The sequence below is a fragment of the Trachypithecus francoisi genome, unplaced genomic scaffold (genome assembly GCF_009764315.1).
Source record: "Trachypithecus francoisi isolate TF-2019V2 unplaced genomic scaffold, Tfra_2.0 Lachesis_group15, whole genome shotgun sequence".
Lineage (NCBI taxonomy): Eukaryota > Metazoa > Chordata > Mammalia > Primates > Cercopithecidae > Trachypithecus > Trachypithecus francoisi.
Window position 1 is genome coordinate 24,882,067 of NW_022681460.1, and position 25,264 is coordinate 24,907,330.

Below are 25,264 nucleotides of genomic sequence, written 5' to 3' on the forward strand. Positions count from 1 at the left end.
CCCTTAGTGTGTTACCAGGTGTCCATGAGCCTTTCATGGGCAGACTATGCTGCCAGAATGTGTATTCCTCACCCCAAGAGATGACCAAGGGCTGACTGATTTTGGGGGTGGCAATGAAAGTAGCTTGAACATACAGGCCAGGAAACTAGTTCTCAGTTGTGATTCCTTGACCAGCATCATTAGCTTCACCTGGAGTAACTTGTTAGAAATGCAGATTCTTAGGCTCCACCCATTTCTGTTTCTACCAAATCGGAAACTTTGAGAATGAACCATTTGTGTTTTAACATGCACTCTAGGAGATTCTGATGCCCACTTATGTTTGATGATATGATGCCCACTTAACAGACTAGGTTATCCACATACATGTGCATAAGGTGCCTATCAATGCTTGTGGCAGACAGACGCTAAGGTGACACCCAGTGATTTCCGGCTTCTGTTATTGATATTCTTGTATAATCTCCCTAGTTAGACTGTGGGCAAGACAGTAACTTGCTTTCAACCAATAGAATATGACAAACTGATGGGATGTAACTCCCATGATTACATGACTTCGTTTTAGCAGACTGGAGCTGAGACCCTCCTTGTGGGTTGATGAAGTAAACAGTTGAGTTGGAGAAACCCACATGACCAGGAACTGTGGGCAGCTTCTAGAAACTGGGTTCTTTTAGGACATAAGGAAGGCAACAAAAACCCAGTTCTTTAGTTTTGTACTGCCAGAAAGAGTTCTGCCAACAGTCTGCATGAGCCTTGAAACAGTTCTCCTCCTGTCCAGCCTCTAGATGAGAGTGCAGTATGGCTGACACTTTGATTACAGCTTCATGAGACCCTGGGCAGAGGACCCAGCTAAGCTATGCCAGGATTTCTGATCCACAGAAACTCTGAGATAATAAATGTGTGTTGTTTTAAGTAGCTAACTCTGTGGTCATTTGTTATGCAGCAGCATTTGAGAGCTAACACAGGGCAGGGCTCTGTGTGGGAGGAGAGGATGGGATGTATATTTTTCTTTGTGCTCTTGCTTTGCCTTTGGATCTGCAAATGTTGGTGATGGTCTGTCATGGCCCCTCTATTTAAAATGGTACCCTTCCACCGCTGCCTCCTTCCCTCCCTCCCTGCCTCTCGCCTTCCCTCTCTTTCTTTCTTGCCTTTCTTTCCTTCCTTCCTTCCCTTTCCTTCCTTCCTTCCTTCCTTCCTTCTTTCCTTCCTTCTTTCCTTCCTTTCTCCCTTCCTTCCTCCCTTTTTTCTTCCTTTCTTTTCCTTCTTTCCATCCATCCTTCCTTCTTTCTTTCTTTCATTTTTCTTTCTTCCTTAGACAGAGTCTTTTTAGTCACCCAGACTAGAGTGCAGTGGTGCAATCCTGCTAGTGTTAAACTTCTGGCCTTAGATGATCCTCCCACGGCAGCCTCCTGAAGTATTGGGATTATAGGCATTAGCCACCACATCTGGCCTGGATTTGTGTGTGTGTGTGTGTGTGTGTGTGTGTGTGTATGTGTGTTTTGTTTTTTGTTTTTAGCAGCTATTCCCCTCTATCATGCTATGTATGTATTTACCTAATTTATTTTCTTCATTGTCTCTTCCCACCCCTTCTAAATGTAAGTCCTGCAGGCCCAAGATATTTTGCTGTTGGTCACTGCTTACTCTCCAGCACCTAGAACAGGGCTTGACACACAGTAGAGGTTCAATCAGACTTTATTGAATAAATAAAGTAAGCTATAATGTTTTTGAAAGTCCACTGGATCCTGGCAAATGCTCCACTGAAATTAACAGGTTTTATCTACTGTCTTTCCTCATTATTAGGCAATTGCATGAATGATAAAAATAAATGAGAAGGAAATAATTTCAACAAAGGAGTAAGCAAATGAAAAAATTTACTTCATTCCCTGTCCTTGCCCCGTTAAAAATAATCAATTGACTCTGGGTTTGCTGTTTTTACAAGACCAATTGGTTTATCGACCAATATTGCAATTGAATGTAGCCCTTAATTTCTATCAGCCTGTCTCTTCTCACTCCCTGGCGGCCTGACTGCTGTGTGTTTGTGCATGTGTGAGCACGTGCTCACAGAAGGAATCCAAGAGGAAGAAAAGTCCAACATCCTGTTAACCTGTGCCCCGTTTTCCTTTCTCTCTTTTCTTAATTACAAGGCTGTTCCTGGCTCAGTCATTTAAGCTAAAGAACTTTCCACTTTGAGTCAGGCACACGGTCCAAGGAATGGTTTATAGAGAAGCTTGGTTGTCCTCCCCATTGTAAATCTAAATTTTTCTCTGGTAGTTCTTTTCTGTTGTTCTCTGCCATTTTTCTCTTGATCAAACCCTTTGGAGAGGCAGCCTGATGCAGAGTGTCCTGGCCCAAAAGCCAAGAGGTGCAGCTTCTGATCTTGGTTTCACCACCACTCTGCCACTCCCTTCTCAGGTCCTCTGTTTGCTCACCTCTTTCTTACCCAAGAGGGTTGGATTAGTTGTCCTTTGAGATCCTGCCCAGCTTATTCTTAAAACACCTGTTTAAACTCCTTCAATAGGTGATGCTTTTTAAATATATATACATGCATACATACATATATACAAATACATGTATTAAGCTGTTCCTTAAACTGTGTTTGCTTTTTTATTTCCTATGAGGAAAGTCTGCAGTCAAGTTAGATATTTGCATTTTTTTAAGTAAGTCCTAGAATGCTACTCTAGATGCTGATACTTCTCATTTAAGGAATGACTCTGCATACTCATATAAGTAATTCCTCCAGTCTGAGATGACTGTGGTCATAGGGAAGGGAGTCAGGAGGAAGAACATAGAATAAAGCAAAGTAAAGGGCCTGTCACATAAAGGGATCCTAGTGTAGTGACAAAGAGCCTACATGTCGTCACAAAGATTTGGATCCATTTCCCAGTGCAGTCCCTTATCAGCGATGTGACTTTAACTTCCCCAAGTCTCAGTTTGCTCATCTACAAAATGGTGGAAATGTGGGGCCCCCAATGGATCTTGTGATGATTGAATGGCATGATGCAGATGAATTGCTTACGACTGTGCTTGGGTATTATTATGGCAATGAAAGAGAAAAGCGAGATTCATTTATCAATTTCTCGTGAAATATGCATTTAACATCCCCTGTGCTGGGCCCTAAATTAGGCGCTAGTGAAACAGACATGAAAAAACCAAAGTCCTTTCCTTTGTGAGTTTACCACCCTATTTTTGTTATAACAGTTAGGTGTCAAATAACTATTTGTAATGCATTCTTTTACCCAAAAATTCATTGGATTTTGGTATGCTACCTACCACAAAGTTAAAAATAGCTTTCTGAAGCTAAGGAAAGATGAGTAGGTTGAAGATAGAAATAAATATGTAAGTTGATGGAATTTGGCTATCTGGCCTGCATGTAAATCTGAAGCATAAATTGTACCTACTAAAAAAGACCGAAATTTTGCTAATGAGACAATAAATGTTTTAAATGGTTGCTGCTTTTGGTCCTTCTTTATTTACTAGGATGAAAGCTTAAAGACTTGCATAGTGGATATACAAAGCAATGTTCATTGTTTGGTTACATTTTGAGGAAGAACAGGTTAAATGTTTTGCTTACATTTCCATTGCTTCTTTCGAAATAACTTAGTAGAGCACCAGGGAAAATGCCAACAGTGCTTACCTCTTCAGTTAGCAGATCCTATTTCCAGTCTCTTGTCATCTTTCCTTAGTCCCTTGTGGCTTGGATGTTGCTGATAACAAGACAGGCTTGCTGAGAGGAGTGCAAAGTGCATGGAGAAGGGTGCATGTCCTCCATGGCAGGACTTTGACAATCCTGGTGTCTGTTACTTAACACCATGCTTGAGACCTCCAACTGTTCTGATTTCAGCTCTTGCCATTTTAGGTATTTCAAAAAATAAATAAGGCACAAAATGAAAGCTTTTAATATGTTTGTGTATATTTACATATATATGTGTGTGTATCCTATCATTATCTATCACCTTTACTCTGCCTTATTTTTCTTCATAAATATTTTATATTATACATAATCATTTACTTTTTCTCCTAGCTAGCATTTAAGCTCCTTGAGGGTAGGGGCTTTGATCATTTTCTTTATTGCCATATCCCCATGTCTAAAACAATGACTGTTCATGGAGAGCACTCTATAAATACATGTGGGGAAAAAACAATGAATGAATTAATAAATGAATGAATAGTATTGAGTGCATATAGCATTATATCCAACCAGGCAGGTGGTAGCAGCATGGACATTTCAACTTCTATAAGAAATGAATAGTTTAAAAATTTTATAAATTATTATAAAAGCTCCTAAAATTAAAGAAGTGCTAGGACGATAGAATTTTCCGTGCTCCACCACTGGTATTAAATGTTGTTCCCAACACTGAAATCCTGAAGACAACTTTAAGCTTAAGAGTCCAAGTGTGTCAACATAAAGATAGAATCTAGGGTAGAACTAAATTACCCTTCTTAAGAAAGAGTGAGAAGAAGGGGAAGATATGGGAATTGGAGAGGAAATTATTCATAAAGAGTGAGCTCCAGAAGGAGAAAAATAAATAGGGAGAGAGGACAATATGCCTGGAGGCTAGGGAGAGAAACGTAGGACAAGAGATGCTTCTAATGTTTTCCCAGGAAATGCTATAAACCAACTCCTAGCTTCCCCTATGAAATAATTAGTAAATTTTGCATTGCTCGTTCAAACTTTTATGGGATTAGAGTTTTGTTATGGGAGAGGTTAAAAGGAAAGAGGTCACTGGACAGCTGATGTATATTTTACAAAGAAATGGGTATTCATTTTCTCCCTGTCTCCACTAAACAAATATTGAGGAAATTCTTACAGACTACCAGCATGAGATATGCAGCTGAGCCATATGTTTTGCGTGTCCCTGTTCTTCTGCTGTCCTGATTTGGAGGTTCCAACATAGTAGAAGAGATGGAAAGGGAGAATGTAGCCGAATCCCATGGGAATGGTCTCTTAGATTGCCATGGACTCTTAAGCTTAAAATTGTCTTCAGGTTGATTTTCAGGGTGATCGCAGACCTTGGATTGGCAACACCTGTTCAAGTTATTTTAACCTGGCAAATCAAAGTCTCATTTACAGAAATAAAAATGACAATAATTTGGTGGCATTTTCTTTTATAATGCACATGTGGCCTGCTCTGCTTAGCTGGTTCATAGAGATTTATGAGAAAACATAAATCTGTATTCTTGTTGCTTAAAAACATTATTCTTCATGTTGCAAGTAGTTACTGAACTAAACCCGTAAAATGCTGATTTCCTTCCCTGTATGTGCCATCTCCCCAAGTCCTCACTTATAGCCTGCTAGGGTTTGAAATATTGATGAGTACAAATCCATTCATCTCCAAATTTCAGTGGCCTTTCAATGGAGAGTATTTTTAGCTTTGTTGAGAATTTGGGGCAGAGGAAATCACTTTCAGAAATAGCAGATTATTCTTTTAGCTTTATAGAACTTGAGATGGAATCTGTTAAATAAATCTTTGAATCCTTGTTGGCCTTATACTAATACAGTAGTATCAGATCATTTTTGTGTAAGTAACTGTGAGAGTAATTTAAGAGCATATCCTTTCTGCAAAATCTAATCTTAATACAAATAGATGTTAAAATCATGATAATCAACTGTTTAGGTCCTGTGTGAATACTATCATATATTATTAAACTATCTCTGGCAGCCTGGTGTGGTGACTCACGCCTGTAATCCCAGCAACTGTGGGAAGCCGAGGTAGGTGGATCACTTGAGCCCAGAGTTCGAGACCAACCTGGGCAATGTGGTGAAACCCCATCTCTACAAAAAAATTAAAAATTAGTTAGGTGTGATGGTGTGTGCCTGAAGTCCCAGCTGCCTGAGGTGGGAGGATCACTTGAGCCTAAGAGAACGAGGCTGCAGTGAGCTGTGATCATGCTACTGCACTCCAGCCTGGGAGACAGAGCCAGACCCTGTCTCATAAATAAATAAATAAATACATACATACATAAATGTAAAAACAACACAAAAAATCTCTGTCATCTTAATGGATACAGTAACAGCTGGTACTGGTACCTTAGCTTTTTGAGTTTTGAGATACATTCACCAGTACATTGGTGAAGTCCACTCTTGATCAGACTTGATGGCTAGCTCACCATTGACCATTTTCTCAGATTTCCAATTTTCCAAACCCGTTTTCTATGTTCCCTAATTTAGAGCATTTGCTCAGCTGGTTTTGTCCACCTGCACTGCTGTTACCCTCATTTCAGCTTGTCAGATCTCACCCATATTGTTGACAGTGAACTCCTGATTTTCCCCCTGGAAGTCATCCTCCTTTTTTTTTCTCAACTCTCACAGCATTATGAATCTTTTTAGTGTCCTTAAAAAACAGCATCATAATTCAAAGTTGGAGAGGACTTAATAAATGTCCTAATACAGTCTCCACATTTTGTAGCTGAAAGCACTTGAGGGATCAGGGGATTGGCCTGAGCTGGTATCTTATATACGGGAAAACCAGAAAAAGAACTGAGGTTTTCTAACTACAGCCCAGTGATCCTTTCTCTGTATTATCAGCCCTTCACCTTCTCCAGCACTTTGCAGTTATTCATCCATATGTCTTATTGAACAGACTGTTTAGAGGCTTATTTTTAATTTAAAAGTTAACATTTTATTAATTAAAGTTTAGGTTTAGAAAACTTCCACTTTTAAGTGAAGCTTGCAAGTCTTATACTATTTATAAAATTAACAAACCATTACTTTTAAAGCAACTTTGATAAATATGATATGTAAATAGTATGATATTAACTGATACACAAATTCAACTAATATACTCAATTTCATATTTAAGCACTTCAATTTTCCATTTGAGTAGCCTTCCTAAGTACTTAAATCTTATAAATTTAAAAGCTAAATATATAAGTGAATCTAATAATTCTCTTTAGCAGTTTCAATATTACTTACAAATTTAGTAAGATTTCCACTTAAAAATCCCAAGTTTAAGTCACTAACCTAATTAAACATTTAAAATTGTAATTATAAGCCTGATAGTCTCTCAATAGACCATATTCTTTCAATCATAATATAAAACACCAAATATTCGGGTGCCTTCTCACAAAAACGTTAGTTCTATGATTTTGCTTTATTTATTTCTTCATTCAGTAATTATCTAAAATATACCTGTGTGCCAGGCAATACTCTAGGCTCTAGAAAAACATTAGCAAACAAAATAAAAATTTCTGTTCTTGTGAGGTTCAAATTCTAGGGAAGCGGCAAATAGTAAGCAACATAAATTAGTAAAAAATACAGGCCAGGCGCAGTGGCTTATGCCTGTAATCCCAGCCCTTTGGGAGGCTGAAGTAGGAGGATCACAAGGTCAGGAGTTCAAGACCAACCTGGCCAATATGGTGAAACCTTGTCTCTACTAAAAATACAAAAATTAGCCAGCTGTGGTGGCGCATGCCTGTGGTCCCAGCTACTCGGGAGGCTGAGGCAGGAGAATCACTTCAACCCGGGAAGTGGAGGTTGTGGTGAGCCAAGATTGCACCATGCATTCCAGCCTGGGCGACAGAGTGAGACTCCATCTAAATATATATATGCTAGATTTTGGTAAATGTTAAAGAAAAAAATCAATGAAGACAGGATGTGAAATGTGAGGGATGGGTGGAATGGTGATTGCAGATGATGCTGCCTTTTTCTAGGATTAGTACTCTGCACAAATACCTTATTAATTAATTAAGGCTACTTTCCAACAGAGAGGTGTTACCTTCTGAGTACACTTGAAGTTGTACCAGGATCAGAGATTTGGCTTGTTACATTGACTGGATTCTCACTGGTGACTCTGGTGAATACTCTGAATTTATTATTGTTTGTCCACAACTCCTGAACTTCCAAAGGGAAACCTGTAGCCCCACATCACTTGATTGGATTTTGTATGTCTTTGGCTCTTAAAATAATATGTAAACAGACTTCCCACCCAAGTAGAACAACCTTTGACACAGCCCTGAAGTCCTTCAGATTCTTCAGACCATTCAGTCTAAACAGACACATCTGGCTGAATTCTGGGCATCACTCGTGGTTTTGTCCTGAAATGTGGACACAATTTTTCTACTTTCTTGATCAATTTTAGCTCTCCAAGAGGATAGAGAACTTCAGGAGGATAAATACTATTATGTCTTAGCTCTGTTTTGTTTCTCATTTATTACTGTGTCCTGCAGAACACAATGGGTTACCCAAGCAGTCCCTCAATACATGTTGTTTAAAGCAGAATAGTGCAGCTCAATGACATAGGGTCATGTCCCACTCAGCCTCTTGGTTGCAGGCAGTGGCTCAAAGACTGGACTTCCTCAAGTGTGAAAAGGAATTATAAGAATCCCTATGTGTCCCAAAGCACTGTCTAAACTAAGAACCACTATATGAATGCTAGTTTTCCTTACTATTAATGGTTGAATGCTTATTTTAAAAATCCCTCAAAGCATTTCACAAGCAGATAGTCCCTTTCCCTTTGTATTTAGGCTTTAGGATACTATGAGTGGTACCACTGTTTTATTTTCACAATGCTGATCATTTTATCGTGACTGGTGTATACTCAGGCGTAAGTTCTTTTTCACAGGATAGCTTCAATATATCAGGATGAAATTTCATTTATTTTCACTCAATAGAACTAACTTCTTTTTTCTGTTCATTCAGTTATCCCACTCTAAATACCAGTGTTCTCTTTATAGATGGAAATGTGAAGAAGGCAGCTCTTACTTAAGAGGAGTTTTCTTCTACTCTCATGCACTATACCATTATTTGAGCATTCTATGGAAAATTCAGGAGTGGTTTTTAAGAGGGCCATGTTGCTCTGGGGAGCATCATCTTGACAATCTTGTTAAAGGAGGGTGTTTGAAAGCTACTTCAACTAGAAAAGTTACTTTCTACTTAGAGTCTGAGTGCACCTGTATCCATCACTGGACAGAACTCTGATGCTGTCCTGACAGTGCCTTTTCGTGACCCTAACCTGTGGCTCTGGTCATCGCTGTTCCTCAGTTCTCACTCTATCACATGGGTAACTGTTGTACTCAGAGGCTTTAGGAGTACTCAAATGTCTTTCTTTCCTTCTGTCATTTTGAATAACTGCTGCACAGCCCTTGTTTATTTCTATGTAATTATTACTTCATCATATATGATGTTTTAAGTCAATTTGATTCTTTTATGGGGAGAAGGTAGAAGGGAGGGGAGATAGGAAAAGAAAGGCAGGCTTGTACTATTACATTTTCACAGATTTATTTGAAAAATGAGTCTTTCCCAGAATTATCTACCACTTCTTAAGGTCAGTTGGACACAGTTAATGCCAAACACGGTTTATAACTTTTTTAAATTGATCAAAAATTTACCCTAACTTTTAAGGTCCTGAAATTACTGACACATATAAGAATTTGCAAATTAAATGTGGTACATAGTTTTTAAATATATATTTAAGATACACACACACATAATATATATTTTATATATATATACACACACAGAGAGAGAGAGAGAGAGAGAGAAAGAGAGTTATTTAGTCTTTTCTTGATAGAGGACGTAAAGGAGAGTGTTAATTACCCCATTCTGGATAATTCAACTTACAATGGAAAACATGAAGGAGAGCTGTTTAACATCTGCATAAAACACTTGTTTCCTGGTCCTTCTAATGATGCATTCAGGTATGAAAAATGTTTTCTATTTACTTGTTCAGAATTATTTTAATAAAGGAAGAGAACCACAGCAGCTTCCTGCTTTGGAGGCCCACAGAGTTGCAGCCAAATGACTTGCTATTACCATAGGTCTTTATATTTGCTGAATGCTTTTCAGTACATTTGATTGTGAGTATTCACAGCCCTTTCTGGTGATGTGAAGGAGGCTGGTGTTGCTCTCATGCAGATTACAAAGCTAGAACCAGGAAAAGGGGAAAAAATGATGGCTTAAGGCATTCTTAGAAGTTGGGTTCAAGCCTACAGTTTGCTTTTCTCTTTAAGATCTGGAAAGATGAAGAATCTGATGGCAGTGAACCCAGTAATGAATATGATGTTAATATTATAATGTTATTTATTTTATTTACTTATATGCTATAGTAATTAATTTATAGTAATTAAGTAGTAACCTGATAATATCTGATCTAAATGATTAGCATAAAAAACTATGTCAAGATCGAAATTCAGGATGACTAAGAGGTCAGAATACAAGATACTCATTCAGAAGGTTATAGGAGTAACCAAGAGAACTGAATGACCTCTCTAAGAGCACCAAGAAACATTTGCGTCAGGATACACAAAGAACTAAGGCATTTGGGGGGTTCAGCGATGGTGTGAAGAGGTGCTTGCTGTTTTACATTATTATATGTATGCTGTCCATTTTCTAGAGAGCATAGAGAGAGAGGAAGCAAAACTGAGACTTAATCAGTATCATGGGATTTAAATATCAAACTATGAACAGATAAAGAATGTATGTGTTTTACACGAGTACTGCGGAAAGACCTAAATTGAAGCATGTGTTATATTTATTTACTCACAAACATTTGGTAAACATCTTCCTTGTGCTAGGCCATGCATAGATTCTGGGGATACAGAGTGTTTGATGAACTAGAGTGGGTGCTAACTTGAATCAGCACAGACAACTCTGAATTACTAGGACTTGCCAGTTTACATTGGCATGGTGCAAGCCATAGATCTTTAGACATATTCTGTCTTCTCCCAGATCTTCAAAGGCCAAGGTTTTCCAGGATAACTGGGAGCAAGTCAGTAGTAGATTCTGCACTGACTCCAGGAACTAAGGTGTCTCAGGGATATTATGATAATTTTAGGGCAATGGAGTTTGATTTGGAAAGTTGGCTTTGCACAGCCACTCCCCAGGTGGCCCTTGTCTAATCACCCCTTCATGTCAGTGCTTATGGACAAGGCTTCCCCTCAGATACCTCTGGCATTAGGGAGGCACAAGTGTACTTCTCTGCAGCTGTACTTTCTAGAAACCAGGTAAAGATAATGACCAACAGCCACTTGAAAGGCAGGTAGGTATAGATGATGAGTAACTGCCTGGGGCCTTTCAAAAGCGAATATTTATAAACATGTGTTACTTGGCTGGGCACCGTACAAATCAATTTAAACCAATCTGTGCTTTATCTAGGGCAGATGTGCAAACATTATAAGCATGTAGAGCTCAGAAAAAGCATGTAAACACGGATCAAGTGCACAGCGCTGTGGACTTTTGTTACTTTTCATGATATATAAGCACAGCTGCCTTTTTCAGGAGTCGTGAGCTGGAGTCGTGAGCAAAGTGTTGTAGGAGTTGCATTTTTTCAGGAGAGTGAGGTGCTGATGAGTGTTACCCTCTCTGATAGTCAGGAGAGGATCATTGAGGGGGTGGTTTTTGAGAGTTGGTTTAAGGTAGAAAGGGAGGGAACCTGCCATCTGGAAGTGTGATGATGTTCCGTACAGCTTCTTAAAGTAGCCTTTGCTTCTGGAGTAAATGAAAAAAGGGGACATTTAGTTACTTGACTGAGAAAAGCTGAGAGAGCCGGGCAGTTGAGAGCACTTGATTAGCTGTCAGATACCACTCTCCTTACAGCTTTCTGGCCTCCCAGCCCTGAAGAACTGTCAGCAAATATTGCCATACAGGATCGATTCCATTTAATCTTTTCCAAAACACAACTGTGCAGTAGGTGATGTCATCATCATTTCACAGACGAGCAAACAGAGGCCCAGAGAACTTAAGCAGCTTGTGTGCCAAGTATTTAAAAATTACTGTGTGTTTACATATCACATATGAATTCGCACACACGTAGATGGTGAGGATTACGAATGCAAGGAATGTTATTTTTTGAGTCCTTTAGGCCAGTCATAATATTATAAACTGTGAGTAGAGCCAAAAGACAAATTCCCCTTTTTTGAGGAATTTCCAATATAACCAGTCTTTATACAATAAGTAGGGATGAAAAGCATAAAAGCAACATTAAAAATGCATGAAGAGGCCAGGCGCAGTGGCTCACCTGTACTCCCAGCACTTTGGGAGGCCAAAGCGGGTGGATCACAAGATCAGGAGATTGAGACCATCCTGGCTAACACAGTGAAACCCCATCTCTACTAAAAATACAAAAAATTCACAAGACATGGTGGCAGGCACCTGTGGTCCCAGTTACTCAGGAGGCTGAGGCAGGAGAATGGCGTGAACCCTGGAGGCAGAGCTTGCAGTGAGCCGAGATCGCGCCACTGCACTCCAGCCTGAGTGACAGAGCGAGACTGTCTCAAAAAATAAAAAATAAAAAAAATAAAAATAAAATGCATGAAGAACACTGAAGCACCGAGAAGATTTCAGGGTGGCCAGCCTGGGACAGGGCTATGCAGGATAACTTTTGAGTGGTGAGATTGGAGCCGGGTTTTGTAGTTAGAAATGAAGGCCAGGTGTGCTGGCTCAACCTGTAATCCCAGCACTTTGGGTAGCTGGGGTGGGTGGATCACTTGAGGTCAGGAGTAAAAGACTAGCCTAGCCAACATGGCAAAACCCTGTCTCTACTAAAAATATAAAACATCAGCTGGACATAGTGGTGTGTGCCTGTAATCATAGCTACATGGAAGACTGAGGCAGGAGAATGGCCTGAACCCAGGAGGTGGGGGTTTCAGTGAGCTGAGATCACGCCACTTCAGTCCAGCCTGGGTAACAGAGCAAGACTCCATCTCAAAAAAAAAAAAAAAAAAGAAAGAAAAGAAATGATAGGCTATATGTATTCAGAAGAAGCATAGATATATGAAGAGTGCCCAGTCAGTGAAGGGCCTTGAGTAGAAGCACATGATGTAGTTGATATCTCTCTTTATGACTCCCCAAGATCTTAAGGGAAGTATTTTTAATGAAAATGATGAACAGAAAGCATCACTGGATTACATGAGATTAGAACTGGAAAACGTAAAATCTGTGAAGGTAACTAATATAGAACAATAAGAAAGAGATAAACTTTTAGCAGCCTTTTTTTCTGCAAAGTCCAATTCCCGGCAATGTGGTTGACACTGAAATGCTGGATAAACATAAATGGAATAAATGGATTATGATAGTGACTGGGAATGTATAAGATATGAGCTAAATATAGGTTCTTGATACAGAAGAGACACATTGAAAGAAAAACTTTTTCTAAAATTAAAAATATTAAATTATTATTATCTCAGTAAAATCTGGAGATTCTATGGGGAGATAGGGAGAACATCTATCAATCAGGTTCCAGTTGCAGAGGACGGAATCCACCCATCTATTTTAAACAAGAAGGAATTTGTTACAGAGCCATGGTAAGTGGGCCTCAGAATCATTGCACAGCTGAAGTAGTAGATTCTAAACTAAACTTTCAGGAACAACTCTCAAACTCAAAGCTGCTCCCAGAACTGGGTCCCCACATTGCTGCTGCCATGGCAGCTTATGAAGAAGCTATTAGGATCAGGAAGGCACTGCCATTAGGACCTGCCTCAGCACCAAGCAGTGGCTCCTTTCATTGGCTCCATAACTGCTCCTGTCTGCACCAGCAAAATGGATGGGATATTTTTGACACCATGTAGTTAGGGGCAGAAAACTGGGACCTCAGCCACAGAAAACTGATGCCTCCAAGACTGTGCTTGACTATAGGAACAGCAGAAGTGGCTGCTCTCTCACAAATCTCTTAGAAGGCCTTTCACTGACCAGGCCAAAGTTACCTTTCAGTCTCTGGCTCCGAAGAGGCCAGCTTCCAGTACTTTGCAGCAAAGGCAGGTTTATCCACACAGAGAGGGAGAAGCAATGTAGCAGCAAGTATCTGGAAGGAAGAAATAGTTGGTATTTTGTTTGCATATGATAACAAACATTTGGTTTCATTTGATTCCTAGTATTAGGCATTGTGTTTTCAGAACATTTTAATACAATTATTTGTGAAGGGAGGGTAACAACTTACAGAATTGAAACAATGATAGAACATTTACATTAACAAGAGAAAAAAAGGTAAAAAGCTGAAACTCTACCAAGTCAGCAAAGAGTAGAGGAAAAGAGGAGAAACCAAAAAAAGTAAACTAAATTGTAAATATAAAATAAGAAAAAAAAAGGAAAAAATCAAGTGCACCATTGTTACATTAACATGTAAAAGGACTAAATACCCCTATATAAAGAAAGATTAGGAATATGTTGGATAAAAATAAAAACACACATGAGTTTCTTGCAAAAACTTTAAGCAATATTTCTTAAAAGTTAAGGAAGTGAAAAGATGAACAGAAATATATAAGACAAAGAGCAAACAAAATAAAAACACTAAAAGCAATTTGTGTTGGAAAAGAAGCATAAAATAGTAGAAAGAGGAGCAATATGTAAAGTCATAAACTTGCATGTCCAAATAACATAGCAAGTATAAATGCATTTTTAAAAACTGTCACAATGCAGGAAGAATTGATTGATAATTCGGTTTTATGGTGGTATATTTTAATGAGTAGATAGTAGATCACAGGACAGGACAGAGAGGCTTAATGATCCAATTTAGAAACTGACTTACTAGGTATATATCACAGAATTTTATATAGAATTTCATGTCCTTTCTCTAGCCTCCTAGTGCCATGAAGCATTTAGAAAAATTAGTCAAGTACTTGGCCTAGAATACTTGACTATTCTAGCCAATTTTCTTGGCTAGAAAAATTCAAAAGAGCTTTTATAGGCTACATTCTTTAAGTATTGCCCAATAAACTAGAAATAAGTATTAAAATATAACCAAAAATTTTTAACAACTTGGAAATTAAGAAACACATTGAAACAAAGATAAAATCAGAATGAAATTCTGAACTACCTAGAAAACAATGAAAAGGAGAACCCTTCAAAATCTATGAGACAAAGAGAGACTGCCAATAATAAAAGTTAATACATAAGAAACTAGAAAAAAAAATACACCAAAAGAAAAGAGAATGTAAAAAGATGGAAGCAGAGGTTAATAAAATGGAAAATAGCAAAAACTAAAGTAGCAGAATGGATAAATAAATTCAAAAGTTAATTTGTGGTAACATACAAATCCCCTTTGAAACCTTTCTCTGGAGAAAAGTTAGAAATGAGAAAACAAACATAACCAAAATATTGAAGAAATTCTAGAAGGTGGAGATACCATGTATAACTTTTTGGAAACTCGACCTTTTTTTTTTTTTTTTTTTTTGAGACAGAGACTCACTCTGTCGCCCGGGCTGGAGTGCAGTGGCACGATCTCAGCTCACTGCAACCTCCACCTCCCAGGTTCAAGCAATTCTCCTGCCTCAGCCTCCAGAGTAGCTGAGATTATAGATGCATGCCACCACGCCCAGCTAATTTTTGCATTTTTAGTAGAGACGGTGTTTCACCATATTGTTCAGGCTGGTTTCAAACTCCTGATCCACCTGCTCCGGCCTCCTAAAGTGCTGGGATTACAAGTGTGAGCCACCGTGCCTGGCCTGGAAACTAGATTTTTAAACCTAGAGCAGGGATCTGCAAACTTTCTCTGTAAAGATCAGAGAGTAAACGATTTAGGCTTTGTGGACCATACTGCCTCTGTCACAACCACCCAACTCAATCATTGTAGCACAAAAGGAGCCTTAGACATTATTATATCAAATGGATCAAATGGGTATGACTGTGATCCAACAAACTTTATTTACGAAAATAGGCCATGAGTGGATTTGGCCTGCAGGTTATAGTTTGTCAAATCCTGAACCAGAGGAACCCAGTATAGCAAAATAAAAACTACCAAAATTGAGCCAAGGAGAACTGAAAACTTGAATAGATGAATTAATATTATATTTAGTGTAATTTCTTTTACAGTCCCAACAAAGATATTTTGAAATTAGATTAAGTGCTCCTGGAGCGTCTGTTGAAGAATAAACTGTGAGACATGACAAAGCATTATGATAACTATAAGCAGAAGAAATTGCCTTATGTGCTGTTAATACGTACCATAAAGCCACCTTCATCAAAACAGCGTGATGTTGACACCATAGCTAAGCACCACAGAATAGAGTACAGACAGATCATAGAATTTTCTGGAATTTAATATTTGTGATTCTGTGGCAAATAGGCTTTATTTAGTAATAACTGACCCATCTATTTAAAAAAATAAAATGTGACTTTTATTGCATGCCTTATACAGTTAATTTTATATAAATTAAAATCTCAACCAAAAATTATAAAACAATGCAAATATTCACAGAAAAATGAGATGACCAAGTACAATGTAGTAATTGGGGCGACTGTTTCAGCCAAGGGATTGGAAAGGCAAAGGTACAAAAGAAAAAAATAGGCATTTTATCCTTTATGAAAATGTTAAATATTTGCATGGAAAAATATATCATCAAATTTAATAGACAAACAATAGATGGGAGAAAGAATTTCATCACATATAGCAGTTAATAGATTAATATCAATAAAACATGAAAAAATCTATTAATTTGATAGAGCAATAGAAAAATAGGCAGATAATTTGAATGAGCAATTTATAGAAGAGCAAAGATAACTGACAAACCGTGTATGAAAAGAGTCTTAACTATGCTAAGGAAATGCAGATTTAAGTAACAATATGATATTATGCTATATCCCTTGGACAGGCAAAATAGTAAAAGTATGATAATTCCAATTGCTGACGAGGATAGAGAAAGAGTAGTTTCATGTGTTGCTGGTAGAAATGTGAATTACTACACTCTTTTGGGGAAATAATCAGGCAACAGCTATTAAAATGTAAATTCTTCTCCTGGAACTAAAATTAGCTTAAGTAATGATGCATGTACAAAAATTATGCATTGCAGCACTGATTATAGTAGGCAGACCCCCTCCTCAGAAAAAAACAAAATAAAATAAATATCCATGAAAAGAGCAATGTTTGAATACATGCAGTATTTGCTTACCATGAAATATTCAGCAGTCTTTTAAAAGAATGAGTTATAACTCCAACATTTGGCATATACACTGAGTATGAATTGTGAAGATTAACAAGATGGAGAGGAGTTTATAGAATATGAAATCATTTTTGTCAAACAGTGGCAAAGACTTTAGTATGTGTATGTATAATTATATATACTGTAGTGTGTATGTATAATTATATTGCAAATGTATATGTACACACATACACGCACAGATTGCCAAAGAATAAATGAAATCTTGTTTTATTTTAAATCCAGAAAGTGTCAGATGCACTTTTATTTGTAACCCCCCCTTAAAGAGAAGATATTAAACTACCCTCTCAAACACTGGGAAATTAAGCTCAGATTTTTTTTTTTCATGATGTCAAGGAACACAGCATTAGCTGGGGTGTGGTGGAGAGTGGGGGAGCGTTTACATTTAAGAATAATTAATAGAGATCTTGTTTTAGAAGTTTCTATTGAGAAGAGGCCCTGGTTTTATGGCATCACCTATTGAATGAGAGTATCTCATAGTTAGCCAAGCATATATTAATTAGTACATTCTACCAAAGCCTTCAGCTTCTTAGGTTTTGGAACCAGTTACCATATTTGGAAAAAACCAGTGACTCAAATGGAAACTTTACAGCGCTTCTCTCTTCTGTTAAGATATCCACGTCATCAGCTTGTTATCCAAGTGGAAAGGCACATTTTTATCCTTCAGTGGATCTGTCTTCTTCACCTAGTAAGAGTTGATTCTTCCTCCCACAGCTGTGTTCTTAGTGTAGCTAAAAGTGGGTGCACCCATCCTGTTTACTCCCACCCTTACCTTCTTGAAAAGAGAGAATAGATTGGTAGTATGTGAACATTTAGATATTATGTGAAACAATAAAATTAAATATCCTTCTTAGAAGTGGTTTTCAGACTTCTCAAAAATTGACACAGGGTAACAAATACGTTTTATATCACATTGAGTTGTGTTGGTGTGTTGATGCTTGTGTGTGTGCATATAAAATAATGAACAAAATTTTATGAAACATTACGTGTTCTTATCATATGCACTCCAAACAATTTCTACTCTCTTCTAGTCTACTTTATTTTATTTCATTTAAAAAATACTGATCACAGCACACTGAGTTGACTTAGTGACCCACTAAATGGGGTAGTGACCTGCAGTTTGAAAACATACTGCATCAAAGGACTCCTATCAAAGCGGCATGCTATGGCATTCCATGGTCAGAAGATTTTCACTGGACTGGAGAGACAGTTGGTCAGTGAGGTCAAATACAGACCTAGGCATGTTTTACTTCATTTCACATATGCCAATAAGGTCAGCTTATGTGAAAGACTTTCTGATAGCAGGTTCCTTAAGGTAGTTTTAAGTTTGCCTTGGGCAAAAGCATTGCAATACTTTTAAGAGAATTAGCTTAAGCTAGAGGCAAATAAATTTTACCTGCTGTGGTAGATGCCTTAGCTAACGATGTTTCTCCTACAGTTGGGACTGTCATGAGAAGACTGGTTATCTTGTTGTAAATGGAAGGCATCTCAGTTGATTGCAACTCTGCCCTAAGCTTTCTTGGATTCCAATCGCATTTAGGCTTTAAAATAATATGCTGAAGTTGGAAAAAGAATTTCCACATGAAAATAAGCAACACTTAAGTATATTCTTTTATAATAATAACCCCGGTTGGGCATATTGCCTAATTAATTCTTCATAGAGTCAGTAGAGATCAGTTGTGCACTGTTCCAAATACAGGATTCGTGAAGGTCATAAGAACACAGGTGACTTATATACAGGTATTTAAAGTGGAAGTGTTTGAAAATCTGACTCATACTTTGATTGCAAAGTAAAATGATGTGTGTTATATCTAACCGGATTTGGGAGCAAAGAATTTCAAAAAACCAGTGGAAATTGGACTCTGCCTATGGCCTCTTTTACAATATATCTAATTTAAGATGTGTATAAGAAACATTTTTAGATATTCACTAGGGAAACAAAGCCTTTTCTATTCTGCCATTTACTTTATTTTTTAACCTAACTTATTTTTCTGAATGATTAACACTGATGCCTTTGATTGTGTGGGTGTTGTCAAAAGATAGTTCATCACAAGGGGAAAGGTTGGCAACCTCTCTCTGCCTGGTACTTTTCCGTGGGCCTCCTTTCACTATTCTCATTGTTATTTCCTTTCACTCTGAAGTAGTTCCAAATCTGATATTGAAGACACTCGATCTTATTTTACATGAGTATTTGAAGTAAATTGAGCCATTTTTGCTTTTAGGTTTGTTTAGTATGCACCACACAGGGTAGAATATAAAGTAAAAGCAATAGCAATAACAACTTAGGTTTGACAAAACACAAAACCAAAAAGGGTATTTTGAGACACAGAAAGTCAAATTATAGGTACTCCTAAAACTCATCCTTCCACTTTCCTTTCTTTACTAGAATTCTCTGCCAACATTGGAGTGTTGGTGGTTAGGATAGAAGGAAGTATAGATATGGCTATCTGCTTCTAAGACATTTGCCGTGTCTTTCTATGGCCGAAGATAACTTCCAAGTAACGAAAAGTGCCACTGGAAATAGTTCCTGTGAACTATATTGATCATAATTTGAAGAATTTCTACCAGCTATGACATTGTGAATGGCAGGAATGCCTTTCTTAGTTTGTAGAACTCTCAAAATATGACCCCAATTTTGTGACCAGCCTCAAATGAAGCTGACTGTTGTCCCTGGTGCTCCATTTTCTGCATAGGTTCTAGGTTATTTTTTCTGAAAACACTACTGAAGTTGGTGGCATGCGGGAGTCACTGCAACAACCAAATTGATGACAGGAACCCATGAGACTCAGAGCCACGAAGACTGTCCCAGCAGGCTTTACAGCAGCAGTCCCCAACCTTTTGGACACCAGGGACTGGTTTTGTGGAAGACAGTTTTTCCACAGACCAAGGTCGGGGGATGGTTTTGGGATGATTCAAGCACATTGTATTTATTGTGCACTTTATTTCTATTATTATTATAGTGTAATGTATAATGAAATAATTATGCCACTCATTAAAATGTAGAGTCAGTGGGAGTCCTGACCTTGTTTTTCTGCATCTAGATGGTCTCATCTGAGGGTGATGGAAGCCAGTGACATCATCAGGCATTAGATTTTCATAGGGAGCGAACAACCTAGATCCCTCGATGTGCAGTTTACAATAGGATTCGTGCTCCTTTGAGAATCAAATGCTGCCAGTGATCCCATAGGAGGCAGAGGTCAGGCTATAATGCAAGCAATGGGGAGCCACTGTAAATACAGATGAAGCCTTGCTGGCTTGCCTGCCACTCACCTCCTGCTGCGCGGCCTAGTTCCTGACTGTCGACCCCTGCTTTAGAGTATGTTGTACTGAATACATCATTCTCTGTTGCTACATCAAGGAAACAATGGCACCATTATTGCAATAACAATAATGTTGTCTTATTGTCTTCACTCTACGTATTGACTATAGTGATTTGTATATCATATAACATTATGTGGAATCCTAATATGATTTTAAATTCACTTGTCCTCACAACTACAGTTAACATTTCTCTCTTACACTGAATCATTCCTTGCTGATCTTGGGTTTTCTTTTCTTGCTGTGGAGTTGTGTTGTTGTTTATTTTGTTCCAGCCGTGTTTTCTTTATTCTCAGTAATACTCTTAGCCTTATTTCCTGGTGGATGATTTTGCAGAACAAATTGTCCTTTGGCTTTTGCACCTGTGTGTTGCTCATTGTCCATTTGCTTGATGTGTTTCTGTGAAAGGGAGAAACTTTTCCTTTTCTAAATGAAGAAGAAAGAGGCCAAATGTTTTTTTTTTTTTTTTTTTTCCAGCTCCCATCAAAATATGGACTTAATTCCTTTTCTTTGATTTTGAAAAGAAATGGTGAAGGGATAATGATGTGTTTAAAATTGGGTAAATTGTGTTCTTTCTTCTAACTGAAACAGTGCAGAGAAACCTACCCATTGTGTAATGTTACTTGTGCAGCATTGTAGATGTGCAAGAACAGCAGTGTTTTCTACTTGGCTGGCTATCCTGGCATATAGTTCATCAAAATAGAGAAAAAGGGTGCAGACATTCTGAGTGTAAGACCAAATGAACTCTAAGCATGTTTACCTCCCTATCATCTGAGGAGAGAAAGCTGGGAGCGAAGGAAGAAGTGAACAACTGTGAAATGTCTCCCTGTCCTCAGTGGCCTCAAGATACCTCTGTTTTTTCTCCTCCTCCCTTCTGTTCAATGGGCACTGACATACCTTGTCATTACGAGCTATTACTATTTTTAACAAGGTAAGTTCAAGAAGAAATTAAAAAGAGCCAGTATTCATACCGTATGATAGCATATGGACCTTGCTATTCTAAAGCAGAATCTAAGTAGAATCAAAAGATTTGAACAAAATTATGAATGAAGGACCCTGACATATCAGCTTTCGTGATAGCTTCTGTAGCATGCCAGGGGAAAGCCATGTTCTCTCCTCACTGTTCCCTTAGGGCCTTTGTTGTAGGAGAATAGTGGGAGGGGCTGAGGTTGGCTTTGACTACAAGTGGAAATTTTTGTTTTCCTGATGAGCCTGGCATTCAGGACACCAGACATGTAACTGTAGGTTTATGATTGTCACCCAGTCATAGTGACACCTGCTTTTAATGCCAAGAGTTTCAGAACCCGGCTGACCTGAGCAGAATAAAGTTCTTTGGGTTCAATCTGCAGCAATCAGAATTTTGAGAACAACATAAAAACCTTTTTTATAATCTGATGTTGCCTCAGCAGGATCCCAGAATGTACTTGCTGGTAGCTTAAAGCATAGTCTATCCCGGGTAGGAGAAATAAAATTGCAGCTGTGATGTGACTCATTCATACTTTGTTCTTTTAATGGAGAAAAACTTGCAGTGACATCATCTGGCCACCAGGGGATGTGCTGTTGCCAGAGAGCCCTTGATTTTATCTGCCAGCAAGTCCTGGGGCAGGAAGTAGCCCCTTAACAGAGAGCCCGATCTTAACTCCTAAGAAAATCAGCATCAGTTTTTTGTTCCCTGTGTTGACTTTCCAACTAGGGCTGAGCCCCCTTTTCTGAATTAATAAGAACCCAGAAAGAAAAGGGAACATTAGTCGTGGTTCCAAATACCAACCAAGCACTTTGCTGCATGCGGTCGGCTTTGGTGGCGGGCCTGAGTCTGCACTGACCCGCATGGACTCACCTCTCTCACATCTGCACCTGACTTGCACATATACTTTGTTGATGAAGCCCAATGACAGCTGGATCTATCACAAGTGTCCCACCTGATTTCTTGGAAGCTTTGATTAGCATCCGTGAACTCCTTGGCAAACATTTAATTATAAGGACTGGTTGTTAATAATCATTGTTCACATCTATTTATTATCCTCATGTGTTAAACATTGTACCCAACGGTTTATATAATTTAGTCTCATTTAATCCTCCAAGTAGCTATTTGAGATAGTTACTATTATCTTCTCTGTTTTGCAGATGAAGAAAGTGAAGCTTAGAGAAGCTAAATGTGATGACCGAGATCACTCCACTGATAATTGTGTTGCTAGGACTAGGTTCAGGCCCCTCTAACTCTGAAAGCCATCCACTTAAATGATACTTGATTTTCAAGTTGGGGGAATGGAGGCTATGGCTAAGACCTGTCCTGGTAGGGTATAGCAGGACTTAGGAACTTTTTTGTTCAAACTGCTTATATTTATATTCCCCTTTCCTTTCCCTCATCCTTTCCTTTTCCCTCTTCTGATATGCTTTCTGGGTAAGATGGGGTGTGGGTGTGTCTGTTGCTGTCACACGGAGTCACTGTTCCTCATAGGTGTGCCATAGTCCTCAGGAATATCGGGGTGGAAAAATAGCTGAGAACCAGTGGACTGAAGAATGGTTGCAAAAGTCCCAAGCAGCTTTTCTGTGAATTATTGCCTTTGGTGCTCTCTCTGTGATGGCAGAACTTCACAGGCCACCACACTGCTGCGGGTGCTGAGGAAGGACAGAAAATAGCCATATATATGGAAAACATATGACTGTTACAAATATGAAAACATATACATGAAAAACATACATGTTCAAAACACATATGATGAAAAATATATGAAAAACACATATATGAATTCATGTGTGTATATATGTCCTCCCCTCCCAATTCCAGCGTCAGTGTTAGTAAGAATGCAAGCTGTTATGCATTCATTATGCAACCAGTTTTCACTGAGCAACTGCTAGGAGCCTTGCAGAGTGAGCTGGGGCCTTGGTATTCATGAAGCCCTGGCCCAAGTCTTCAAGGAGCTCACAACCCAATGGTTTTTTGCTTTTCTTGAGGCTAACACTGATGGTTCAATTTATAGATCAAGTCTCTTAAATCATAATGATTCAGATAAATAGAGAATTTTGTGGAAAAGTCTTCCGAAAAGTTTTTTTTTTTTTTTTTTTTTTCTAAAAAACAGCCTATGAAAGGACAAGGCCCCGTGCTTTTTAGTTTCTAATAGTAGTGGACTGGAACTACTTATGGATTTTGAGTTTTTGTTTTGCTTAATTATAGGATTAGTATTAGGTTGATTTTTCCATTTCCTTTGGAAGCTTCTAGTTTACAATAAATTAGAAATGCCAGCTGACAGCAGGCTAAGATCCAGAAGAACCATTAACTCTACAGTCTCAGCATTACTGAGCTTTTTGTTTAAAGGTTAAGGACGTTTAACTCAACAACCCCTCAGGTCATGCATGAAATGCATCATAGCACCAAGAAAGTAGTGTTTTCTTCCTTAAACACATCTCTTATCCTATCATTCCCCTGCTCAAAAATCTGTGCTTCTCTACTACTTCCAGACTCCTTATCGTGCGATTCAATGTCCTCTATGATCTGGACCAAATGTCCTTTTTGGCGTATTTCCTACTATCTTTAGGATGCCCTAGAACCCTGACCCTACACAGTTAAGCAACTCTTGGTTCTTTTAACGTATCTGATACTTTGCCAATGACCTTCCATATAAGATGCCCTCCCTACCTCTATCTGTCAAAATCTTGTTTTAATATAGGTGCTGCCGAAATGAGAATGAAATCTTCCTACTTTGTAAGACCAAACTCAGACAATATTATCTCTATGAAGGTCTTTGGTATCAACTATTGGAATTAAACATTCCTGATTTGTGTTAATAGCACATAGTTTAAACCTTGGTTAAAGCATTTAATGTCTTCTTTTCTTATTTATCGTTAGTTGGTGTCAACCTAAAATAATCAAAAGGGTCAGAATCTGACTTAAAGAGAGTTTATTCAGGGCAAAGTTTGGGGATAGCCCACCTGGAAATACCAGCTCCAAAGGAATGGAGTCAGCATTCCAAAGTAGGGAAGTTGAAGTTTCATTTATGTGTGGTCAGAGACCAGGGAGTTTTTAGCAGCATTACAACATTTTTCAGACAAAATTGGCACACAGTTGCAGCAATTTGATTGGTTGTATAGGCTGTGTTTCCTTTTGAGAAGGATACATTTAACATTTGTTACAGAGGGTATAGTAGTTATGGGTTTTCTGTCAACTGGCCTAAGCAAAGCAGGACAAGAAAGGGGAAGTTAATCCATAATGAGTGTCATTAAGATGGCAGCAAGTTTTTGTCCCTGTTGTTGTTTAGGCCTCTCTAGTCATTGTACAGAACAAGAGCAATAAGAAACAAGTCGTATGATCTGAGAAACAAAAGTCACAACCCTGTGTGGCTCAGATCACTGTCACATCCTTCTCAAGGCTTAAAGTGTCTTCAGGGTTCCAACAGCTTTTAAATCATATTTATTTTCACACTAGGTACATCATGGACCTCTAAGTCCTTTGCGAGTAAGAAGCATGTCTTATGCATTTTGTGTCAACCATCCATGAGAGGAAGGTTTTATATAAAATGAGTAAATTTTTGAGTGGAATAAGATTAAGTAAATTTTAGGTCTATGGAAAAGACACTTATGTGAAATTCTCTGATGATACTGAACAAATCGCATTGTTGTCTTGCTCCAGTCAACAGGCATCTTTTTGATCCTTTGATGTACCAAGCAGGTTTTACCCTTAGGGCATCTGACCGAGCTATTACCACTCCATGGAAATCTCTTTTATTCTGGAATGTCACATAGCAACTCCTTCTTAAGGCGGAGCGTACTGACCCATCTTAGAGAGGCTTTTTGCAACTTCTCGGACCATTGTTGGTCTTGCATGGTGACAAAGCCTGTCTCTAGTCACTCCATCACATTGCCCTGGCGCTATCACAGCCAGGCCAGTTGTTGCTCACCTGCTCATCATGTGTCTCTTAAGCTTCAGGAGAGCAGAGCCCTGTCTGCTCTGATAATCATTGTCTCTCCAGGACCTAGAATCTCCAGGACCTAGAATAGTGCGGAGCTCACAGTAATGCCTCTTACATCACACTATATTATTTAAAATCAGTGGGTTTTGACATTGGCTGCCCATCATTGTCACTGGTGG

General features: G+C 38.5%; 1 protein-coding gene and 1 long non-coding RNA gene across 5 annotated transcripts in view; one reads left to right on the top strand and one right to left on the bottom strand.

The window, feature by feature from the left end:
- TPD52L1 (TPD52 like 1) overlaps window positions 1–25,264 on the top strand; it is a 102,959-nt gene that overhangs the window by 17,195 nt on the left and 60,500 nt on the right. The gene's annotated exons all lie outside the window — the stretch shown is intronic.
- LOC117097022 overlaps window positions 22,407–25,264 on the bottom strand; it is a 7,729-nt gene continuing 4,871 nt past the window's right edge. The window contains exon 4 of the long non-coding RNA XR_004442776.1: window positions 22,407–22,797. This is a non-coding gene — a long non-coding RNA (uncharacterized LOC117097022). The remainder of the gene's footprint in view (window positions 22,798–25,264) is intronic.